General features: G+C 39.6%; 1 pseudogene; it reads right to left on the bottom strand.

The window, feature by feature from the left end:
* Positions 1-18,332: 18,332 nt before the first annotated feature.
* Positions 18,333-18,433, bottom strand: LOC130464566 (uncharacterized; annotated as a pseudogene).
* Positions 18,434-18,676: the final 243 nt, after the last annotated feature.

Below are 18,676 nucleotides of genomic sequence, written 5' to 3'. Positions count from 1 at the left end.
CCATCTTTCAAACCGTCTTGAGTCACGAGTAAAAAAGAAGACAAATGAAAAGTACAAAAAATAATAAATAATAAAAAAGCAAACTTTGCAAAGCGCCTCTAAAGTTAGTCTAAAAAGGAAAAGAAGCATTTAGCGCACCAAAAAAGATCCGCCCAGAAGTCATTTTCAGCGCCCATAGCTGGGCGCCGAAATCTTTAGCGCCCCAGTCTGGGCGCTGAATCTCTCTGCTTGCTAAAAATTTGTCCAGAAGTGCTCGTCATTTTATCCGCACATGCACGGAAAAATAACAAACACTTGGAGGGGTACAGCACGTATTCAGATATACGTACCAAAAAACACATGAAAAGATTTTTGTGCAAATACATGTACTTAAAAAAATAAAACAAATTTTTGGCTTACGGCAAAGCAGCAGATTAAAATAATAATAAACTTCACTTATTCTACCGTTTCAAATGATATGTTTCCACCTCAGAACATACTTATCGAATTCGGCATTCTAAGAAACCGTTTTCTAGGCTAAGAACTACGCAAGACCTGATTCCAAATTAAATCTATTTAAGGCGGATACGTAGGCAATCCATGATTCGGTCCAACCAATTTGCAAAATATTAAAGCCTATAGGAAAACAAGAATAAAAAATAGAGTCCCTTATTGAAATTTAATTACTTGCAATCTAAGTCGAAAGAAAAATTGAAAGCACGAAGAAGAATCCAAGTCATCAAGATGCCAAAACGAGCACACATCGAAAAATAATAAAGGCACGTACCCTTGCCAGAAGGAGCACTCACACTCCTAGGCACTTAGCCAAGACTCAAAAAGATCGCTTTGCCTCAATTGAATGGGGGCTAGCGCAAGCGTCCATGACCTCTAAAGTACTCGACTTGACCCTCCCTAAAGCAAACTAACTCACTTAAAGACCTTCTTTCACCACTAGACATAGTTGTTCGCTTAAAAGACCTTCTTTCACCACTAGACACAGTCATAATCGCCAACAAGTAGTAAAGGCAGTAAGCTTGCAATAAAGAGGATTGTTCTACGGCGTCGCCCCATCGTTCCTTCGAACTCAGGGCACCCGTTCATGGTAATTCAAATGCTTGCGAATCCCCTTTGAAAAAAAAAATCAGACATTGTCAATAGGACTTGGCACTTAACCAAGGCTCACCCTACTCAGACATGTAGCACGGGCATCTAAAATCGAAATCTAAAAGCATCGTTAATGGGAAGACATAATAGCAACCGGGGGCTAAAAATTGAAATGAAAGAGCTAGGGAAAGAACTAAATATACCTTGACCTTTTGTACGGACATACACCAAGTAAATCTAAGTCAATTTGAAAACGGTTTATATTCCCGTAATTCTGGAAAAGATGGCCCTAAAAGCCTAAAGCATATGCCAAACGGGCACAAGTATATCTTGACGCCTGCACCCTGGCTTCCAGTAAATCCTTAGACAGCATTCCAAAAAAACGTAACAGTATTTTGATTCACTCATATAATCCTGTACCAACCCTTCAATAAGTCAACTTACTTAGGACACCTCGGATTGTAGACAGTAGGATTCGGATTTTAAATTTCAAATAATTTTCAAAGACTTTTTCGAACATAATAAAATGTCGTTGGTTTAAGCTAAGTATGCGTTTATCTCAATGTTGCAAGTGAGTCAAAAGATTTTTAAATATGATTATGGGTAAAGAAAGGCACCTAACTTTTGGTCAAGGCACACTTCAACATGTGACTACCTTGACCATGGCAATGTCGCACAATACGACATTTACAAGAGAAGTAGCAAATCACTACTCGAACATACCTCGCACTAAACGAGTCTGGTTCAAACTATTCATGATCCGTATCACCATGAATGCATAAAAACGTATGCAAAGCATTATAGCACCAAGCCAATCCCGTAGCTACAATTGGGGGCTTGAGAAAAACACTCTAAAAATGCTCGAAATGACGATTTTATCGCAAATTCTCGACGCTAATGCTATACATACATCATAGGGGCACAATCCTAAGCTTTAATCGTGTAAAACGAACCTTAGAATGGCTACAACCCCTCCCAAATTCTAAGCACTACTTAGAATATATAAAGTCACCCCACTAACAAGGGTAACTGTAAATCGCGAGTCACCAAAACTCCGATCAAACTACTGCACCTAACGCTCGCCCTATAAAGCGCCCGTTACACAGTCTACGTCGTTCCAAAGCAAAAGCGAAAGAAAAATCAAGGATAAGAACTGTCAAAATATACCCAGAAATCATTTTCAACGCCCAGAGCTGGGCGCCGATATCTTTAACGCCCCAGCCTGGGCGCTGCATCTTTCTGCTTGTCAAATTTTGCCCAGATATAAAAACAAGGAATAAACATCTATGAATCCTCGCATCGAACGAAGTAATAAGCCGTGCAAACCCACGCAGAAGGTGCCACACTTATTCAAGAACCTGAACAAGGCATGACGAAGTACTTCAATGCAAAAAATAATAATGATATCCCAACACCTGGAGAAATGTTCTAATACATGTTGTTAGGCCACACAAGCCTACGTCGCACCATAAGTTCAACCATCCCACGGTGCAAGTCTAAAAAAAAGAGAGTAAGGCATATTGCACTAATGTAGGCACGACCAAGAGCACGTGTAAAAGAGGCAAAGACTACTTATCGCCCAAATTCAAAATGCAAGCCACACGACTTCTACATTAAGGATTGAAAATAGCAAAACATTACCTGCCACAGAAGGGATAGCTCGCACCTACACGAGCGGAACCCCAAGGCATCTTTCTCGAAAGAGCCTACAAAAATCGTACGCCAAAAGGAAGCATCCCAACATGCATACTTGGGGGCTCCAAGCTACGAAACAACCATAGCAAAATAAAAAAAATCTCGAAGCAAATGTTTGAACAATCGAAAGGGTACGATGTTTGAGCCCACTTCATGAATGGGCCTGAACCCTATCAAGCTTCTAAGCAAACTATTCAAAATCAGTCATTGCTCAAAAAAATGATTCAATCAAACTGATTAATGGACCGCAGGCAACGGCCATTCTACGAACGCTCGTTCGCACATACATATCATCATTCTAAGTATCGAACATTCACGAACGAACAAAAGGCCAACTGTGTCATCAAGAAACCTCGCCAGAAATCATTTTCAGCGCCCAGCGCTGGGCGCCGAAATCTTTAACGCCCAGCATGGGCGCCGAAAATGATCCCAGACCCAAAAGGCCCCTGACTTCTGTAGGGCCCTGCCGTATCCATTCGACTCAAAAATTGCCGATTTCTTTACTGGAAGTCGCACCTCATGACTTTTTCAAGAGTAGCACACCACTACAAAGATCGCTCGCACTTATGAGCACGATCCCAAACACGATCAAGGACATTACAAAATGCATATCCCCAAAGAATCTCCTTGACAAGAACTGACCGTCAAGTACGAGTGCTTGGGGGCTCGAAAGAAAAAATATATCTTAAAAGAAAGTATGCAAAGTTAAAACAATATTCCCAGACTACGCTGTACGAAGTCCCGTGTTTGGATAATCTCAAAAAATAAAACCGGATTACGACCTCAAGATAAAGGTCGCTGTTGATACTTGTACATGGTCCCCTAATCAAGGACCTAGGTAGTGGCAAAATTAAGCCGTAAAGACTAGCTCAAAACCCTGAAAGAAGTTGACCACAAGACAATGGTCCGTCTAAGCACGTTGTCAACCCACATTCAGATTGCAACTAAATTCGAGCATCCCTCGGAAGATTTCGCTCCTACAAGAATGAATAAGAAAAGAAATTCTCAAAAGAAATCACGATGAACAAAAGAAATAGGAACTTGCCCATCTTCAGCGGGCAAGATCGCGTCACGAACCACGCGAGTTCCAAATTGAAAAAACAAATTCAGGGACGTCCACCCTCAGCGGACAGGGCTCGCCCACCTTCAGCGGGCGGGGTCTGCGTCTCTAGCCGCCCAGGTCCTCAGTTTTCGAAAATGAAAAGAAAATAAATCTTCAAAACAAAAACAGGGTCGCCATCTTCTGCCGACGGGGTCTGCGTCACTAACCGCGCAGGTCCTCATTTTTCAAAAAATGAGATCTTCAAAACACAAACAGGCTCGCCATCTTCAGCCGGCGGGGTCTACGTCACAAACCGCGTAGGTCCTTATTTTCAAAACAACACAAACAAATTTCAAAATAGATTCGTCCACTTCTATCGGACGGGGTGTCCCCCTTAGCGGACAGGTTCGCCATCTTTAGCCGGTGGCGTCTACGTCACAAACCGCGTAGGTCCTTATTTTCAAATTTCAAAAAAAGATTCGTCCACTTCTATCAGACGGGGTGTCCACCCTTAGCGGACAGGCTCGCCATCTTTAGCCGGCGGGGTCTGCGTCACTAACCGCGCAGGTCCTTAGTCGCTGCAGCGATAACTTTTTTCGGTTTTTCCTTTTTCCAAAAATTAAAGGATTGGTTTTCCGTTTTTCCAAAAAAGAACGATGTGCTGGATTTTCCTTCGTTTTACGTCCTATAAAAACAAGGTGATTTTCTCGTTTAGCTAGCCCTGAAAATGAGAATCTTTAAAAACATTTTTTGGTTGGGCTTGGCCAGGCCCAATTACACTTTATAGCTTTGATTTCAAATATATCTGTAGCTACTCCCAATGACAAAGTGACGGAGTTTCTACGCTTCTTTAGATACTTCCAATGACAAAGTGAGGGAGTTTCTATACAATCCGTTGACAAATCCCAATGACACGTGAGGGATATGTCGACACTTCAAGTGATGACCCTTAAGTCAAATGTTATCACTCGGGGGCTCGTGAGACCCTCGCAAAAAAACAGGTCACCATGACTTGTGTGACGCACTCCGTCTAATACTTTGACCATCGTCTTACTCCAAGACTCAGTCAAAGTGGGGGCTAACTGTAGACACCTACTTTTGTCCCCATTCCCGAAAGGGAAGGTTCGATGATGAAAACATAAATCTCCACTTGACAACGCATCTCCTATAAAATAACGAATCTCAATTCCCCTTTTCATTTCACCTGAAACCTACTATTTATAGAAACCTGCTATTTATGGAAACCTGCTAAAAATAGTAACTGCCGTAATGGGTAGTTGTTAAAAGTGGCAAGTCATAAAAGATAGAAACCTGTCAGAATTAGGTGTTTCACTCCAACATAAATCCTAAATGAGATAGAAATTGAGAGAGAATCCTATTCCTAACATGATTCGAAAATAAGAGTCACGTATTAATTAAAATCCTAACGAGCCTAGAGTTCGTAACGGGCCCAGACGCATCCCGTCACAAGGTTAATACGCACTAAAAGACTCAATTAAATCTCAAATACTCCGGATTCTAGGAATCCGAATCTGACTAAGAAAAACAGCCTAGATCCTATTTTCAACGCCTGGCTCTGGGCGACGAAATCTTCGGCGCCCAGGCCTGGGCGCTGAAAATACCTGGTACGCGTTTTTTCCTAATTCCTCGTGGATTAGAGTTCTACAATTCTATTTTTCCACGAACTCTTTTCTATAAATATAGCCCAAGTTCGACGTGAAAAAAACAACAACACATAATTATTATTCTGAGTATTGACTCCAACCCCTAAGCCTAAGCCTCACGCTGTGAAATTGATCACGTGTTCTGTCGCAATCGATCCATAAATCGAGCAGAACGTATCCTGTCCCATAATTTGAGATTCGTTAAATAAAAGGAGAAACAGCAAAGTCAAAGTGGTTAGTTTTCTAAGAACCGTGACGCACCTCTTAAGGGTGCGTCGTAATGTGTCCCTTTTCTATGATTTAATTGCTTTCCTCGCCCTTTTATGAACTGTTAAACTAACTAAATCTGATTGTTCGATCACGCCTAATAAATATGATATTTTTGGGAAATTGGATTATCATGCTAGGTCCCTTAAAACAATCTAAATCAGATAATCGCGCTCGATCTAGTACTATATGTTGCATATTGTTAAAATCAACTCAGATTAGTTTAATAGTTAACGCATGTCCCTTCAATTATTTATGCTGAGCTAGTAAGGATATCCTGCCTCTAGAGTTATCGAAGAGCGAGTACTCCTCTCGGTAGTTACAGTCCCCCGAACCCTCAATCTCTACCCTGCGGGTGTACGTTGAGCGATCCCCACCACCAGGGATCACAAGGGAACCTACGGCCGTCGTGGTCAAACATAATTGCACTCCCTTTATGTCACGATAACCGGGTTTTGTCAGTTTTTCTCATTGTCGTTAAAAACTGAATGACGACTCCTTTATTACTAGTCAATTGGGTGTAAACTCACAGGAAATCCAATTACACTTGATTTGACAAAAAGAAGCGTCACACCCACGAGGGACGAGGTCACGCATTAGCCTCGTGCTTTTCCGACCCCCTCACAGTAGCCGATTTTCTGGCAGAACATTCCACAGACGAAAATATCACCATAGAAGCATATCTCTTTCCGGATGAAGAACTTCTGATGGTAGAGGATTACTATTGGACACTATACTTCGACGTCGCATCCAATCAGAAAGGATGTGGTGTCGGAGTACTCCTTGTCGGTTTAGAGGGTGTGCAATGTTCCAATTTCCGTCAAGCTCGACTCCAAAGCCACCAATAATGTCGCAGTATATGAGGCATGCATAGTCGGGCTGGAAGCCGCCGCAAGCCTCGAGGCCGGTCAAACACCTACGAGTGTTCGACGATCCATCTCTAATTGTAAACCATATATCCAAGAGATGGAAAGTAAGAAGCACCAGCCTCTCAATGTATTAGGCTCACTTAGAACAAATAGTTGAGCAATTCAAAAGGATCGAATATACATACTTACCTAGAGATGATAATCAATTCGCGGATGCACTAGCAAAACCAGCGTCTATGCTTAACATCCAGAATGAATTAGACGGAATGAGCCTCCGAGTTGAACGGAGAGAGGAACCAGCCTATTGTTGTGCCATCAACGATGACCCTAAACCAACTGCATAAGAACCGTTGTATACATACATACTTCGCTACAAAACAAGTGGAGAATTCCCACCAGACACGTTGCCACGAGCCAAACGCGCTCTAAGACTCCTAACGTCTCAATGTGATTTATGCTTGGGAGAATTGTACAAATATACACCCAATAAAGTCAAAATGCTATGTCTCCACCAAAACCAAGCTAAATGACTAGTAGAAGAATGTCATAATGGTGTATGCTGCCCACATATGAACGACATGATGATAGTCAGGAAAATATCACGCTCAGGCTATTTCTGGACCACCATGGAAACAAATTGTTACCATTTTGTCAAGACATGTCCCAAATGCCAAATGTTCAGCAACCTCAATCACTTACCTCCTTCAGAATTATATACTTTCACTCCCCCCTAGCCATTCTCTACCTGGGGCATCGACATTGGCAAAATCACACCCACAGGTGTCGGAGGGCACGAATATGTCCGAGTTGCAATTGAATACTTCACCAAATGGGTGTAAGGATGTTTATTTGTCCAAATAACATCCAAGCACGTGGCCAAATTCCTAGAAAGAAACATCTTCTGCAGATATGGAGTTCCACACGAACTCATAAGCAACCACGGTTTCCACTTTAGGGCCGAAGTCCAAGACTTACTCGAAAAGTATCGAGTCAAGCATCATAAGTCATCACCATACAGACCCTAGATGAATGGAGCAGTCGAATCAGCCAACAAGAATCTCAAGGTTATATACACTACAAAATTAAGTCATTTTAGCAACACTTCCAATTTGTTGCTTTTTTGAAGAAATCCGTTTCCAAGTCTAGTTAGCAACGGAATGGAAACGAAAAATATTGGTTACTAAAACTTTGGTTGCCATATGAGATTAGAAACTAAATCTCAAACTATTTTGTTGCCATTTTGCATCCTTGAAATATGGTTGCCATATTAGTTACCATGTGTAGGAATACGTTGCCAGCCCTATCAATGGATTATTTACTTTGGTTGCTAGAAATAGCAACGGACTATTAAACAACGGTTGCCACAACTAACAACTTATTAACATTGGTTGCTAAATATAACAACGAATTAATAACATTAGTTGCTAAAAAAAGGCAACGAATATTTATTTTAGTTTCTAGTAGTAGAAACAAATTATTTATTTGGTTGCTAATAGTAGAAGTAAATTATATATTTTTGATTGCCAACAATGGAAACAAATTATTTATTTGGTTGCTAACATTAGCTACAGATTATTTATTTATGTTGCAAATAATGGCAACGCATCATTTCTTTAATTTGCTAATAATTGCAACAAGTCGTTTACTTTGTCTTGCTCTCAATAGGATCAACTTACGATTTTTTTGGCACATTACTATTAAAATAGAAACAAAATTCGCACTGGATATTTTTTTGGTTTCAAACCTAGCAACAAAATATCTTTTCCATTGCTTTCATTACATTACCTGCTCTATTTTCAAATTCTGAAATAACTTTAAATCAAATTTATTGATGCGATAATTACAACAATGAATAAATAATAATAAAACTTTCATTAAAAGATCAATTCAAAGCCTACAAAAGAAGTTTCATCCCAACAAAATTTCATATATACAATAACCTATATGCACTTTGTAATCCACCTAAATATGAGAGTTGTGTACCTGCTTTCAACGGAAAAAGAACTTTATTTGCTAAACTAATTGTCCAAATGTGTTTCAACCAACAAGCCAAAAATAACACAAAGCAGTGCAACTTCTTCTAATAATCAACATTCAAGATTGGCGCAAAATGGCATTTTCAGTTAGGAAAAGAATCTGAGCTTGCATAACCTTCAGAGCATCTGTTGTTTCTTTAAGCTGTCTTGTTGTTTCATCAAGCTTTTGTTCTGTTTCATTGAGCTTAGTTGTTGTTTCAACTAGGAATACCTTTGTTTCTTCAATCTCCTTCGCTTGTTCCAAAATTTTCGAAGAGAGTTCTTCAACATTACTTGTCAAATTAGTCACTAGCTCATTCCGCACTTTCTTTAAACTTGGGTCGTTGTTTGGTTTCACATAAAAGTTGTCAATAACATTTCCAAGACCATTCACTCTCCCATTATTCCATCCACCTAAGGCTTCCAAAAATAACTCGTTCTTTGTTTTAGGATTCTAATCCTCCAAGTTGGTAGATTTCTTGCTTTGAAAATCAGCCAGACAAAATGGTGAAAATATGTGATTAATACTTATGATTTTCGCTCACAAAGGCATATGTGTATTAAGTTATATAAGTAGGAACTCACCCAAACTTTTTGTGAAGTCTCGTTCATGAATTCACCATTCTCTTTAGCATGACCTTTGTAATACACCCCGGATGGAGTAGGCGGATGCATCAACTTTTTCTCCTAGCCATTTCAAGAAATTTGACAATTAGCTTGTAGACTATCCATACCAGCATGTATAACTTCTATGTTCTGAAAATTAGCTCACAACTAGAAGTATTTTGTTAGCTAAATTGATTTATCAAAATTGAAGACAAAAGTCTGGCTAAAGACCTAGCTAGTACAATAAGAGAAACAAAATTCAGTAGAACATATTGGGATCTACAGAATGTGAAGTAGAAGAAGCTCTATGAACAGGTTGAAACTGAAATCCTAAAAACAAAACTGATGTGAACATAACTGGTCAGAAATGAACTGATAAGAACTGATCTAATCAGAACTTATCTGATCAAAGTTGATCAGAACAGAACATCAGAACTGATGCAAATCAACTAAAATATCATGTTATTAACTGAAACCTAAAGGCATAACTGATATGAGCAAAACTAGTCAGAACTGAACTGATAAGAACTGATCTGATCAAAACTCATATGATCAAAACTGAACAGAATAAACATCAGAACTGATCTGATTAGAACTAACCAGAACTAAAGCAAATCAACTAAAATACACAATTATTAACTGAAATCATAAAGATAGAACTGACCTGAACAGAACTGGTCAGAACTGAACTAATCAGAACTTTTCTGATCAAAACTGACCAGAATAGAACATCAGAACTGATCTCATTATAACTACCAAGAAATGAACTCGATATACAAGCATGTTCTGTACGTTATGACACGGTTATGGAATATTGCCGTTGCAGGAACTACATATTCAATTCATTAACATCATCTTGTTTTCTTATAGGTACCTAGGACTGGTTATGTTTGATTAGCTCGGGATTTATCAAAAAATAACCACAAGCGGACAACTTGTGGAAAACAACTACCTGCACACCCATCATCTACATGATCCCCCCCCTCCCCTAATGTGTTGAAAATAAACATGGATGCTTCTTGGAAGCAAGATTCGTTAGTTGCTGGTGTTGCAGGTGTGGTCCGGAACTCTAAAGGCATATGGATTATGGGTTTTAAGGGAAAGTAGAACGTGAAGACAAGTTTTCTATTGTTAAGAAGAACAAGGATGATGTAGCTGGAGCAGGTCACAAAGCTTGTAATTCCATACTACTTACTCATTTGTTTTCTCCTTTTACTTGAATAGACAGCAGTGTAATTTCTTCCATCTAAAGAGTATAGTAATACTTTTGCCCCAACAAATCTATCAAACCATGGAAATGAGAACCTTAAAGAAGCCTCATTTATTATTTCTCCTGTCTCTCACATTGACAGTCTAGTGTGACTTTTTGTAGTCCTCGAGCATTTCTTTGAATTTTTTTCTTTTTTGGATAATAGAGTTATCTTTGAAAACCTTTGCCACCCAAAAATTCAAGCATGTTAGCATTATTTTCCATTATAAACTTTAGTACTTCATAATTGACTATCTTACTAAAGAAACTAGGAAAATTTATAATTATTAATCCTACCTTTGCCCGATTTTCTTTAATTAAGCCTACCTATGCGATATTTCTAAATAATCCAACCTTTATGACCCAACTACTATTATTAAGCCTAACAAGTTACTAACCTGCTATAGGCGGTATTCATCTTTACGTGGCATATAACAATTATATTTTTATTTTTATTTTATTTTTCCCCTTATTTTCTTTAATTGCTATTTTAATTTTCGTTCCTCTCTCCTCTGCGATTTTCTGCTTCATCTCTACACTCCTCTCCATTATTTCTCTTCTACCTCTTCTCCACCATTGTCGATCCCTCATACGGTCATACCTCTCCATTCGAAGTTCATCAAAAATAATCAGCAATTGCTATGGCTGGGGTAAAGCAATTGCCTGTTGGATCTGGATCTTCTTCAAATTCAAGGTTTTTTTTTTCTAAATTTTCAACAAGACCACAATAACCAACATCCCACAACATAAAAAAAAACTATATTATTGCAACAGCTCGGGTTTTTACGAACTGACCATCAAGGAAGCCCAAAATTCAAAATTTACCAAAAAAGGAACAAAAACGCTAAGGTTCGCAAGTTCACCTTCAATTGTACGATTTTGGAGACGAAATTTGAATGCGCGTGGATGAAGTCACCTATTTCCACAAGAAAATCGTTGATGATGTCATGAACCAGTACAATTGTGGTTGAAGCAGCAGTAATGGAGGAGAGAGGAATTGAAACACGGTACAGAGAAGAGAAGGGTTAAGGGTTTTTTGAAAAAAAAAAATGAAATCCTTGTTTAGGTGGCAAGTGATGATGACGTGTCCAATATTTTAGGAGGGAAACCAACTTTAGGTTGTCAACGTTTTTAACGTTGACTTTGTAGCAGGTAACCGGTCATCTAGGCTTAATAATAGTAGTTGGGTCATAAAGGTTGGATTATTTAAAAATATCGCATAGGTAGGCTTAATTAAAGAAAATCGGGCAAAGGTTGGATTAATAATTACAAAATTTCCTTGACTTTGTAGCAGGTAACCGGTCATCCAGGCTTAATGATAGTAGTTGGGTCATAAAGGTTGGATTATTTAGAAATATTGCATAGGTAGGCTTAATTAAAGAAAACCCGGCAAAGGTTGGATTAATAATTACAAATTTTCCAAGAAACTATTCAAGTATTTGTTAGTTTGATCTCTTCAAAATGAAATGGGATTGTTAAAATGGGATGAGGTATTACATCTCACTTTATCAAGTTGTTTAAAAGAATGGAATGGTTAATTTTTAATAAAATTTTCCTGATAAGGGGAGTATCTGAAATAGATGATAGTAAATAAGAAACATAATATTGGATGAAAATGCGAGCTATAGTTGTTATTTGTAATTCTCTTAGCAACCGTTCCCTTTCCTGTAGATAATTGATAGAAAGCTTGCAAAAACAAAAGCAAGGGTAATCCTCCATCAAGTGAACCAATCATACTGGTGAACGATGAACTAGATGCAGAGGATTCCTCAAAAGGAAAAGGTTTGTTTCTTTATGAATGATTTTCACTTTCTGTTTTTGTTTTCTTCAAACATGCATCATGTTAGTGCTGAACTACACCTGCTTATAGACAAATTGTGTCTTCAGGAGAAGAAGATAATTCACTCTAAGTTTATCATTCCTCGGAGAAGAGTTGCTTGCATTTTGAAAAAAAAATGAGACATGATTAATATTATTAAAGTGAAAATCAGACCAGGCTTACACTATTAGAGAGGGCTACAAATGGCTTAAGGGAGAGGCTACACTTGTTCCTTGGACCTACTGGGTTTTGAACAAGTATAATTTTTTTCGACAATCTTTTATTGCCTGGTTGTTAGCTCATGGCCGATTGAGAACACGGATCAAGTTGGTTTGAGGGGCTGAAGGCTTATGTTTTTGGTTGATTTGTTGCAGGGGTTGGGTTGCTGTTGTAAAGCTGCATTATTTGTAGCTTGCGTCTTTTTTCACAAATTTTGTTGTTGTTAAATGCTGTTCAGGGGTGATCAACAAGGGTGTTGGCTTCTTGGTTTTAGTTGTCTTTTGTCTGTTGTTTTGTGTGTTGTCGGCTGTTGAGGTTTGTTTCTTTGTTAGGTGTGTTTGTCAACCGTGTACATACATTTGATTACGATTTGTTAATATATTTCTTACTTACCAAAAAAAAAGCTCGCAGATGACCCAAAATAATTGTTGCAGAACGCGAACTTATTGATGGTCAGAAGCAGTGTTCAATTGTTTGTATTCTAACCTTAATGTACCAAGACAATAGTCAACATAAACTAGTTTAAAGAAAACAGTTTGTAGTCCAAACTGTAGCAGGTAAATTGAAGTGAGAAGCACCGAAGTTTCCTATAACAACTCAATTAAATAAATAACTTCCTGACGTAATTCATTTTTCTTAGATAAGAAAAGCTTTAGTAATAAAAATAACGGGTAAAACATAATGGACCAGAGGTCCACGCAAAAATGAAAGGTACATAAAAAAAAAAAAAGAGGAACAGAATAGTAGTCAGCAGTCACGCATTACATCTGATACCCATGCCAAAGTAGTCAGCAGTTTTCTCAAGACAGTAAGTTTTTTCCTGGCTTCGCATCCAAAAAAAACTTTAGAAAGGGAACGATTACTTCTTAATAAGATATCCAAGATATGTATTTGTGTAGGTCAGTGGGAGGCGGGCTTTCTCATCAACTAAAACTAACCAAATACTCATCAACTAAAGCCAACCAAATCAAAATTTGTAAATAGTAGTAACATGGCAGAACATTGTTTTAACAGTCAACATGGTCACCTTTGGAACATAACACACAAGTCAAAATTTCATGTTATAAACAGGTAGAACATTAGTGAACACAACAACAAACAGAACAAGACAAGCAAACTGAACTTCAGAACTTAGTAGACCATGAATATCAAAATAATAGCTAAAAGATCAACTCATTGTGCCACAAGGCCGGACATACGAAACCGTAGCAACAGGTATAAACTTAGAATGGCATGCACGAAGTAGATACATCAGGCAGATCAGTAGATAATGAATTCAAGTTGAATATGTGGTAGAAGACATACCAGTTCAATTCTAACTTGCTCAGATGATTTAGATCCTTGGCAATAGATAGGAGTTTCTTTTTCGGGCTTCTTTCTGTTAATAGAACATTGATCAGACTTCTTTTTGAAGGCATCAGTTGCTCTCAACGCTGCAAGTTATTTCCTAATGCTTGGGTGACACCATTTAGCATGGTAGCCTTTCGTTCTAAACATCTTACACACTACACCCGAAAGCCGCCTAAAACACTTGATGTACGCCATCCTTGTAGCAGAAGCTAACAAAGACGACTTGGAACCATCATATAATGGCTCCTGAGCTACCTTCAACATATCAAAGAACTTCTTGAAACTAGGATGCGGTTCCTCTTCAATATCTTCTAAATGACCTTCTTGTACAAAAGTATCTTGCACCATGATTATATAAAGGTTAGATGCATCCTTAGTGGATGTGGAGCCACAACTTTGAGAATTGTTCTGGAAGTGTAATTCCCCATGATAAACCCACTGGAAATACCTAAATGTCATCAAAACAAACTAAAACAAATTTCCTCAAGTAAGAGCGAAATACCTCATTCATTAATGATTTGAACGTTTCCGGTGCATTCGTGAGCCCAAACGGCATCACCAGAAATTCATAGTGCCCATCATGAGTGCGGAACGCGGTTTTGTGAGTGTCCTTGGGCCTCACCCGAATCTGATGATATCCGGCCCGTAAGTCAAGTTTCGAGAACAACCATGCTCCATGTAACTCATCAAGTAGCTCATCAATGACCGGAATGGGGTATTTATCCGGCACCGTCTCCTTGTTCAAGGCCCGATAAACCACACAAAATCTCCATGAATCGTCCTTCTTCTTTACAAGAAACACCGGGCACGAAAAAGGGCTGGTAGAGGGTCTTATAATGCCTGCCTCTAGCATCTCACCTATCAGTCTTTCTATCCCATCCTTTTGCACCTGTGGGTACCGGTATGGTCGTACCCCTACCGGGTTACTGCTATCCTTCATTGTAATGGCGTGCTTATGGCCACAGTTTGGGGGCAGCCCTTTCGGTTCCACAAACACCCCCTGAAATTCATCCAATACTTCCTTGAGAAAACAAGGCACTACTGAAGGTTCTCTTCCCCTGTTTTCCATCTCATTGAGCTCGAGTAATATGCCACCACCTTCCTTGCGAATAACTTTTATCATTGCTTTGAGTGAAATCCGAGAGCAGGTGAGGGATGGGTCACCCTTCAAGGTCACCGGTGTCTACCCTACCTGATAAGTCATCACTTGGGTCTTCCAATTGGTCACCACTGGCCCCAATTTTTCTAACCATTGGATGCCCAAAATTACATATGAGTTGCCCAATTCTAGTGGTAAGAAGTCCTCCTGTATCTCAATGTCACCATTCACAGCCATCCTCACCCCTTTGCACACCCCCTTACCCATCACAGATTCCCCATTCCCCAGTGAAACTCCAAACCCAGCTGATTCGGCTATTGGTACGCCAAGTTTCTCCACTGCTCGAAGAGAGATAAAATTGTGGGTGGCTCCAGGATCCACCATCACCACCACCTCGCCGTCGCCTAACGTCCCCACCATCTTCAAGGTTTTCGGGTTGGCAAGGCCCACGATTGAGTTAATGGCTGTTGTAGTCGGAAAATACACCTCCTCCGACGTTTCTATTGACTGTAACTCGCCGACCTCATTTTCTTCATCCTCCACCACCTCCTCATCCACCAATAGCATACTAAATTCCCTCCATTTACAGACGTGGCCCACGCCCCACCTTTCATCACACCGAAAGCACAGGCCCCACGCTCTTTTATCTTAGCTTGGAGTTCTTTCTCAGCCAGTCTCTTTACCTCGCCGGAAATGCAAGAAGTTGATGCGGTGGATCGCGGCGGACCGTCGGCACTATGTTGGTTGTTTGGTGCGTAAGAGCCCACTGAAGTTGTGGTCTTACTTCCCCCTGTTGGGTTGTAGTGATTGGAAATCAAACCATGAGTTTGGGCTCTTGAGTTCACATTACTTGAGCTGTTGTGGATTGGGCTCTTACTGAAATACGAAAACCCACTTTTGTTGGGCTGATGGCCGACATTTATGTCGCTGTTAGCTTAGGATTTTATGTTAGTTTTTATACTTTTTTATAGTTTTTAATAGCTTTTTGTGTGAATTTTATAAGTTTCGTTCCATCTTGTGCTTTATAGGTGATTATGATGAAAAGTGATGGAAAACAAGTAGAATCAAGCCAAAACAGGGCTTGTGCGATCGAGTGATGGTTTCTGCGCCCGAACAGAGGAGTGCAAATGAGTACAAGGAATATACAGTTCTGTGCGATCGAACGTGCTCTGTTGTTCGGTCGCACAAGATTGATTTTTGGAATCAGAAGGTCTCTAATTTGGGATGCGATCGCAGAGCCCTCTATTCGACATCACAGGTGTTGTGCCACCGAACATGCTCTGTTGTTCGGTCGTACAGGTTTGATTTTGGAATCAGAATGTCCCTAATTTGGGATGCGACCGCACAAGACTCTCTACTCGACCGCATAAGGGGTGTGCGACCACACAAGGCTTTGCGTTCGAGCGAATCGTGCTGCAGAGAAATAATGAGCCAAAGAAACCCCATTAGACCGAACAGGGTTCTTCGTTCGGTCGCAAATGACGAAGGAAATGTTCTTCGCTGCCTTCGCTCGCACAAAACCAAGTATTTGCTCGAATGACTCATTTACGTTCGGTCGCACAAAAGGTCTGTGCGACCGAATGGTTGCGCGGGATGCTCTTATTCGAATTTTGGCTTCTATTTGGGGAAACTTATAAATAGATTTTTCGATTATTTTGTTAAGTGTAGAATTTTAGTTGATAATTTTAGATTGTCGAAGTTAGTTTTTCAGCATTTCTAGAGAGAGAAACTCTCCTCCATTGAAGCATCAATTTGTAATTCTCTAAACTCTTCTTCTAATTTTGTGCAATTCAATTCAATTTCTTAATTCTTGCTTTTGTTTTGATTGTTGATTGTTCTATAATTCCTTCAATTCTTGAATTCTTCTTGATTTTACTTAGTTACTTTGATTCTTAATTCTCTTGTTGATTGTTCAATTGATTGTTCTAGTCTTTGATTCTCTCTTCTTAATCCTTCAATTTCATGCTTGCTAGTGTATAATGAATGGATTTCTTGATTCCTAGAATGGCTAGTGAGTAGATTTAGGTTAGGGAAAGGGGAGAATCTAGGGGCCTAATTAGGGGAATTTGATGATTTAATTGATTAATGATTGATGTGATTAAATTGATTTAGTGCTAGGATTTTCCATGATCAATTGAGTAGTAGTTGCAAATTCTAGTTGATTGAGTTAGATTGGAATGTATGATTTAGGTTTGGCAAGACATTGTGAGCCTAGTTCATGCAAGTGAATGATAGCACCTATTATATGCTTGCTAATCTAGCTTAGGACTATGCGAAAGCTTTCCATAGGCTAGGTTGCTTCGCGTGCTCTATCCGAGAGGTGGCGAGCACATCATTAGTTTTCATTCCCCTATGTGCTATTTCATTGCATCATTCATGATTACTATATGGTAGTTCATTTCCCCCGATTTCCCTAGATTATCCCCAACTCCCTAATGTTTTAGCTTCCTTGATTCAATGTAGTTTAATTCCTAGTTTAGCATCTTAGTGATAATTGAAATCAAACCTCTTGTTCGAATTAGCTTGACATTTAAACTCAAGAACCATCGTTTCTTTGGGACGTCCCTTTACTTGCCACTATAATTCATATAGTTGGTTGGTCTAGTGGTTTTATAAATTTTGTTTGATTGTGGCGTTGATCTTTCAACGACGGAAAAACCTACTATCAAAATGGCGTCGTTGCCGGGGAACGGTTGTTGTTTTTGAGTTTAATTTGAGACTAGTTCATTATTAGAAAATACAAAAACATTGCAATTTCGCTTAGCTTTCTTTTTCCTTGGCATTGCTCACGGTTTTTCTTGAGTTTGTATGCTTGTTATGGGACGTGCTCGTCAAAGGACCCTCCATCCTCTTGACCTTGAATTGGAGAGGACACTTAGGAGACTAAGGCGTGTACAGTCTAGCTCATCAAGCCATAACTGATTCGCATCGTTGAGTGTTGGTGAGGAACAACAAGAGAGTGAGCAAGTTTTTGAGAACATGGCGCTCCCGGTTAAGAACTTGGGAATATCGGGGGCATTCGAAGCTATATGTGGTATTCAAGCCCCAATAACGGGTGCCAACAACTTTGAGATCAAGCCCGCCTTGATCAATTTGTTGCAAAGCCACCCCTTTTGTGGGAAGAGTAATGAATCACCTCACGAGCATCTCAAACAATTCGAGCACTATTGTGACACAATCGCACAATGGTGTCACATCGGATTACGTGAGGTTGACATTGTTTTGAATCTCTCTACTTGGGCGAGCAAGTGATTGGCTTGACAAGGAGGTCAAACCCAACTCACTTCGCACTTGGACCGAGTTCACAAGTGCATTCTTAAACAAGTTCTATTCGCATGGGAAGACGGCGGAGTGCCGCCACAAGATTCAATCCTTTGAGCAAAAGCGAGATGAGTCACTCTTCGAAGCTTGGGATCGTTTCAAGGAGTACCATAGGGAATGCCCTCAACATGGGATCCCTAAATGGTTGTTTCTTCAAACATTCTACTTGGGGTTGAGTCCAAGTTCGAAGACAAGTCTTGATGCGGGCGCGGGAGGCCCCAGTATGAATAAAACTGAGGATCAAATAGAGGAAATCATTGAGGATGTAGTTGAAAACTACCAATCTTGGCATGTAGGCACAAGGAATTATGATGGGAAAGGTATAAGTGAAGATGGTAAGGGTTTGGTGTACGCCATAGAGCAAGCACGGATGATAGA

The sequence above is a fragment of the Spinacia oleracea genome, chromosome 6 (genome assembly GCF_020520425.1).
Source record: "Spinacia oleracea cultivar Varoflay chromosome 6, BTI_SOV_V1, whole genome shotgun sequence".
Classification (NCBI taxonomy): Eukaryota; Viridiplantae; Streptophyta; class Magnoliopsida; order Caryophyllales; family Amaranthaceae; genus Spinacia; species Spinacia oleracea.
This window is presented reverse-complemented; position numbering and strand designations above follow the sequence as displayed.